Source organism: Adiantum capillus-veneris, chromosome 1 (genome assembly GCF_014529385.1).
Source record: "Adiantum capillus-veneris isolate H3 chromosome 1, ASM1452938v2, whole genome shotgun sequence".
Taxonomy (NCBI): domain Eukaryota; kingdom Viridiplantae; phylum Streptophyta; class Polypodiopsida; order Polypodiales; family Pteridaceae; genus Adiantum; species Adiantum capillus-veneris.
In genome coordinates this window covers 137,742,671-137,750,062 of record NC_140931.1, presented here as the reverse complement: position 1 = coordinate 137,750,062, position 7,392 = coordinate 137,742,671, and the positions used below count along the sequence as shown (strand labels likewise).

General features: G+C 34.8%; 2 pseudogenes; one reads left to right on the top strand and one right to left on the bottom strand.

Moving 5' to 3' along the window:
- The first annotated feature begins 692 nt into the window (after nucleotides 1–692).
- LOC147465651 (uncharacterized) lies at nucleotides 693–2,322 on the top strand (annotated as a pseudogene).
- A 1,651-nt stretch (nucleotides 2,323–3,973) lies between these two features.
- LOC147465650 (uncharacterized) lies at nucleotides 3,974–5,653 on the bottom strand (annotated as a pseudogene).
- Between the last annotated feature and the right edge of the window lie 1,739 nt (nucleotides 5,654–7,392).

The window sequence follows — 7,392 nt, the reverse complement described above, 5'->3', positions numbered from 1 at the left end:
GTAGTTTGTAGAGGGCGAGGGAGACTAGACAAAAAGGGGAGGGGGATCTTTTGAGTATCTCATATATCTTATTTGTTAGGAGCCTGTAGGAGCCATGAATACGGAGATCTAGTTGAATCAAATCATGACGTATAAGTATAGTGGTATCTGTTCGTGGGGGGGTTTCTAAGTATCTAGTTTTAGTCAATATTATTGGTTGCAAAGTAGAGTAGGAGAGTACATTTCAGCATGAATATAACACGCAATTACCATAGAATATGTAAATTTGGGTCCTTATTTGACATTTCTTTTATGTGAAATTTTTTAATTTGAATGAGAGAACGAAATTGTTTATATAAAAAGGATATACGATACAACTAGCAAGGAATAAATAAATAAATTATATATATATATATATATATGTGTGTGTGTGTGTGTGTGTGTGTGTGTGTATATATATGTGTGTGTGTGTGTGTGTGTATATATATATATATATATATTTATATTTGGTTTGAAGCCTTTAATATTGGCTAAGAAAAAAAATATCTTTATTTTTTTTGTGGCAGACCATGGCTATGCTAGAAAACCAAGATGATATTTCCAAAGCAAAGTCCTCAAGTATATACGATTATTTGGAAGAGCCTGAGAAAAAGAAAACTAAAAAAGGTAACTTTGAGCTATTAAAATGGCTAAAAAAGAAAAAAAAAATGCATATGAATCTTGTATTGGTTTTTGTGACAGAAACAGAGGACCCAGAGAGTTTGCTTATAGAGCTAATCTATGATAGCAAAGCCCTTGAAGATTATGATATCTACTACAAAATGTTTAATACTCCTCTTGATATCACAAAAGTATTATCCTTTCATTCATCCTTCCTAGAGGAGCAAGCGTTAGATTATGAGCGGCTGGTGAAAGCAAGAGAGGTAACCTACCTTACAGAAGTTTATGTCCATGCAATAGATCTTATAAAAGATTTTCCATTAGCAACTTCAAGGCTAAACAAAAAATATGCGGCAATTCCTGAGGATAGCAAACTTATTCTCCTTCATTGTCCAAAGTGCAAGCAGAAGTGTCGACTCCTTAAGAGGAATGAGGGCTTCTTAGTGTATTTGTTTTTGATTCGAGACGATGAAGGGGAACTTGAGGAGGAAGAGACTAATAGTGCTATCATTGGAGAGGTCAATGAGGATGCTGAATTTGAAGAAGAGCTCAACATGTTATCAGAGGAACACAAATCTGAAAAGCTTGATCTTGCAATTATTAGATCAGACACCAAGATCTTTGAGAGCCTGAGTAAGCCTGTGGAACACTTACCTGTACCTATTCTTCTGACCTTCCCTCTCAATGAATGTGAGTATGTCCTATTGATGGATGTTCAAAGAGCTTTTAATCTGAGAGAAGACGAAATGTTTGCTATTCTTGCTCAAAGATGGAATTTCAATGTGGGTACTGATGATGAGCCAATGAAATATAAAGACTTTGTGGAGAAAGAATCTACATTCCAAACACTTGAAACATGTTTTGACTCAGCAAAAGCTCTTAGAATACGTTTTGATAAAGCTTTGGAATATTGTGAACCTACTAAAGAGGAGTTTCTCTTGGCACAATAACCTATTAAGGATTCCCACTCTCCAAATGAAAAAGACAATGATGCAGAGTCAAGAGGATCTCAAGTTACCATTCCAATTGTAGAAGACCCGGCCACAAAACTAGGAGAAGATCGACGGATCGATCAACATTTGGAATGAAAAACAACTAGTCTATGATGAAAACATTAGTGTAAGTCTTCTTCACTTATTTTTGTATATCTCTTTAAGCTATTTGTCATTACGAATTAATCTATTTTTCTTTGGTTTGAAGGTACAAGCACACAAGGATGACTTTTTGAAGAGACCAGGAGGATCAAGAGAACCTGACTTTAGTAGAGATGCTGCTTTCAAGTTTTATATGGGAAAAATAGCGAGTCCACATCTTATCATATTCCATTCAAAGTATTCCATTAATGCATACATATCAATTTTTGCTTTGAAAACATTGCCAAGGTATCTTGGTGGCTATAAAGTTCCTGCAAATAGCAACAAAGTCATTCTGCTTGAAAGAAATACTACAATCAAAATTTTTGGCTATGCGCATGGTCTCCAAGGATCTTTAGCTGGACATTATCTAACTTACATAGGATATGTGCTTTCCATTGCAGAAAAAGATCCAAATAGGCTGACACCTGGTGGAAAAAGACATTTGCTACGACACTATGAGTTTGAAAGATTTCAAGACCAAGAAAATACATCAAAAAGAGCTTAGGAAGAAGAGGAAGACATGCAAGTACTCAAGAAATTTATGTAGAAAATATCAAGTGGAAGTGTGTAGCTCATGTATCTTCTTACACTTTAATTTTTTGTTGTTTGATTATTAAGAACCCAAACTTTACTATCTTTGGTTCTATTGAGTCTCCATGAATCTAACTTTTGTTGTGCGGTAGAATTCTTCCAGCGTTGTCGTCTTTGAATTTGTTGGGATATTTTGATTGCTTGTGCTTGTCGTCTTTCTTTCGAGAGCTCGTTTTTTTGTTTCTGAAGAATAATCCTTCTATAAAACCAAAAGAAAACCTCTTTGTAACTGTTGGCTCTAGTAGCTCCACCCCCGTGTTGTGTATGGTGAAAATAAGCTCCTCATGCTTGATAATGTGACTTTTCCACTCCTTGTGTGCTCCATATTGAAGGACATCCATATGTTTTTGTATACAATGGAATATGGTTGTGTAAAATATGTTGTAAACGAGTAGTACATTAGAGTTATACACATGAATAAAATCAATATTTACATAATAGCATGTGTATTGTATATTTATCTCTAAATAAAACTATAAAAAAACAATTCATGTATAAGAGAAAAATAAACATACCATGTAATGTGTTAAGTTCTGAGATGACCAAGCTTCTTGCATGCTTTTGCCAAAAGCTTGAAGTGCAAGTCTTAACTTAATGTTGTCCTCTTGGGTCCATGTTTTTTTGTCAAATACAGTAAAAATTTCATCTAAACATATCCATACCTCTGCTTTACGATTCCTTGCCTCACCCGTCTTTTACTGCATTATGTAGTAGCTTCCACAAGTTAAATCTAATCATTGAGTTTGAGACCTTTCCATGGTTTGATAGAAACCTTCGTGCTTTAACACCACCAATTGATGGTTTTGTCGGAACTTCATGTGATGTTGTTGACCTTTTAGAGCATTTTGTGATTTTGACATGACCTCCATGAAGTCCAATGCTAGAAAGGACTTCTTTGATTGTCTGAATACCCTCTTTTGATGCCTTTTCAGGTTTGAGCTTCCATGCAAATTGGATATACAAGCCGGTCAGGGTTTTGGGTCAGTGAGTGGAGTTTCCCATTTTTACCCACGTGGTGGGGTTTTTAGATTTTCTCCCACTCACTTATTGGATGGTCACTTATTCCACTCAACCCACTGTTATAAAAGCACTAGGAATGGGGCTCATTGTACATACAGTGCATCTGGTGCTAGAGTTATTGAGATCGTATTCTCTCTCTCCTCTCTCTAGCGTTCTCTCTTGGGACGCCCCCTACTGTGCTAGTGTTTCTTGTTTGTGCCACCATCGCTCTCCCTCTTGCTCACATATCCTTTCTTCCGCTACACATTTTCATAGCTAAACCTATAAGGTTGCCGAGAGATGGGTGGCTACTGGGCAAAAGCTCTATCTTGTGATCAAGATTGGGTCCATGAAGTGTTGGAAGTCCATCTGGTAAATCTGATGGGAACACGTCAGCAAACTCAGACAAAACAAATTCTAAGTAGTTTTTTACAGTACTATCAACACAATATGTTCAGACGAAGACATATCGAAAAGTAAATTATTTTCTCTACAATTCTGCACATGTAATGTACAGACATCTACATGTGATAGTGGAATATTTTAAACAGGTTTGAAGTTTGAATCTTCAAGATCCCTTGTAGGTTTTTGTAACTGGTTTCGCTGATTTAAATAATCTGCTGATTGCATGCAATATAAACAAGGATATTTGAAAGAGCACCCTTCGAGATGTTATACATGCATTTCAATGTTTTGAGGTCACCTGCCATGTGCCACTCAATAGAAAAACTGCCAACGCCCTTCACTTGTAAAAGGTTTCCTCATGTTTGTTTTTGAATGATTGTTGGTACTTGAGTTTGATGAAAATCCCAGTACAAAATATCATGATCTTCCTTATCAACCTGCAATAACCATCAATCACAGTCACTCATAAGGTTTTAATGTGTGATAATCTAAAATGTTTTGATAAGAAAAATATCACTTAGCATTTTACCTCAAATAATCCAAGCCACCAAATATGATTTTTTGATTGTACACTAAAATCTCTCTCTTTGTCTTCATCTGGGCTACAATTTGTATGATTAGAAAATTGTTTTGTAAGTGCTCGATTCATGAGTGTGATTGTCACACGTTCTATCTTTTTATGCTTGAGCATTTCACATTCATCGAGATTGATCACAAAAATAAGTAAGTTGTTTACTTCTTCAGGAGTAATTCGATAAAAATGGACCATTTGTTGTTGAAGGTTCTCCAAATCAAAAAATATATTGTTGAACTTGTTGAAGTGCACCACTCTTTTTGTAGAAAAGTCTCCTTCGATGTGTAGAGGAGGACCCAAAACGTCTGCAACTTCTGAGTTGAGCATTCTTCTAGACGTTTTCATATTAGCAGGGGTAGGCAATACAGATGAAGAGATTTTCTTATCTTTCAATCTATTTTTCACCTCTTTAAAGATTTGTGAGTAGCCCATTCTACTTATACCACTGTCATCAATGACCTTTTGTATGTTTGAAGTACTCACCTCTGCTTCATTGATAAACTCATTAATAATATTCTATTTCACCTTCTTGAATTTGGAAGAATCAATAAGCTCCCGAGCAATAGATGATAAGATAAAAAAGGAATAATATTTTTGTGCCATGATTGGATCAATATTTTCTTTTTCAAGATCATGTCCCTACAAAGTCAAGCAATGCACACGAAGCATGATATGTAAGAAAAACAAGGAAATTAACTAAACACTTTGTTAAAGCTTGCAAAAGAAACAAAAATAAATATACTACTTACTTTATGGCTCTAATCCTTCTCTTAGGTCCACCACCTCCAACTTTCAATGTTTCAATATTAGAAACTGTTCGACATCTTTGTCTCAATCCCAAAGCAGTATTCTTTATACAAGATTTTTTCAAATCTCTCTCCAGCTCAGATATAGTCGCGGTGAGAGAATTGACTTTTCGATTGCTCAAATGATGATTTTGAATTAAACCAACATTTTCTTCAATCAATTTTTGATTCAAAGCAATTACCTGCTTTGATGCCTCCGACACATGGCAACAGTAACCATAAAGACCTTTTGCTCCATCTCTAGCAAATTGTAAAAGAGATGTTGGATTTCGAAAACTAGGAGTTGAGAATAAGCAAGGATCAATTGGATATATACTCCCATCACACCATAGATCTATATTTTGATGACCTAAACATCTCAACTGGTGTTTCTGATAAGATGTAAGATTACGAGTTTTATTTCTTTTTTGTAAAGGCTCGTATTCTTCCCCTATATCAATATGAAGATTATATTTACATTTGCGTTGAGAACTAGAGGAAGCATCTTGAGCAGAGTTCTCCATTGCAAGAATACAAAAGGAAGAAGATGTTTCATAAGGAAAACACTATTAAAGCCTACATTTAACTTTTGATTTCCCTCCATTTTTTATTTTTTGCCGCATAAAATTCATTTTACCGCCATGAAGCTTGAAACAATCATGACAAGGTATAGATATTGATTACTTTTTCAGGAATAAAGAAGGAAAAAATATTTCGTGAGGAAATTAATATCAAAGCTTATGTTTAACTTTTGATTTCCCGCCTTTTTTATCTTTTGCCGCAAAATTCATTTTATTGCCACCCATAAAGCTTGAAATAATCATGACAAGATATAGATCTTGATTACTTTTGCACAAAATCTCACAAAGATATACAAACTAAGATATAATTTCATTAACATGTGTTTTTATACTTAATTAAAAGTTATACCAAAATATTTATAAAAAAGGACTTTCATTAAAGTGCTCGACTGAGTTGGATATTCTTAGAGGCCCAAAAGAGACCTCAAAAATCCCCAAATGCAGTGCCCTCAAATTTTACAAAGTAATGCATTATAAAGAAAGGATTTACCGAACCCACCAAGTCCATCAAAAAAGAACACAAGTCCTTTATTGTGCTCAATAGATTGGAGCACTTTGTCATAGACTTTGTTATGTTCTTGATTTAGTTGTCTTTTCATTTGAAAAACAACATTTAGTTGTTCATCCACATCAAACATTGCCCCTTGAGCAGGTAAATTAAAGCAACTTCATATGTGACCAATTTATTCGAGGCATGCCAAGAAAGTCACACAAAAACTTTCCATATCCTCTCAAAAGCCTATCCACACTTGCCATTGCTTTTTTCTCTGCCATGTTTGTTACATCATGTTCTTGAGTGTGCAAGACATGCAAATGGTCTTCTTAAAGTGTAGTTGAAAGCCTTCCCCATATATATTCAAAAGAGTTTCACATGCAACACCAATATAATAGCAAATATCTCATGTAATCGTGCCCCACTTTGTAAATCCTCATGACGTTACAACATTCCCCTTGTACTGCAAGCATCCTTGGAAGTAGGATAAATACACCCATTGAATGTGCAAAGATCCTCAAATGACTTTCATCAACATTTACAGACAATTAGCAGCATTCTCATAAAATATAAATCTTCGGTGGTTGGCCTCTACATTGTACATTCGACCGATGCACTTATCCCTTTGACGTTTTTTCCATTGCTTCAAGGTTTTATTCCACACTAGTTTATCAAGGAAATTATGTATAACTATCATATATTTCATTCGTGACAATCCATTCCATTAGCATCGTCTTCTGATTTCTATCATCCTCTACAACGATCTATAAGTCCTTTGTATCTCAAAACATCATTGTGTTTTTTCTTGGGAGGTGAACATGTAGACGTTGAATGTTGGGGCTTTCATCAAAAGCATAAAGTGTCCAAATAGCCTTACATGTCGGATACATAGCACATATAAAGATAGCTTTGGATTTTATCAATAACATCATCTCCATCTTGCATGACAACAATTGCTCAATTATGTCTCTTATATCTTATATAAATATTTTACAGCACTAATGGTGGAGTATACCTCAGCATTGATATGCGCTTTACATCTCTTTGATGGAAATGGATTGTATGGAATAATATATATATTATTGTTTTTATTTAAAAAAATCTACTCACCAAATCAAGACGATCCAAGGCAATTTGACCTGGAAACAACATACTTGGAACTTATTTCCATTTTGGAATGGAAGTAAAT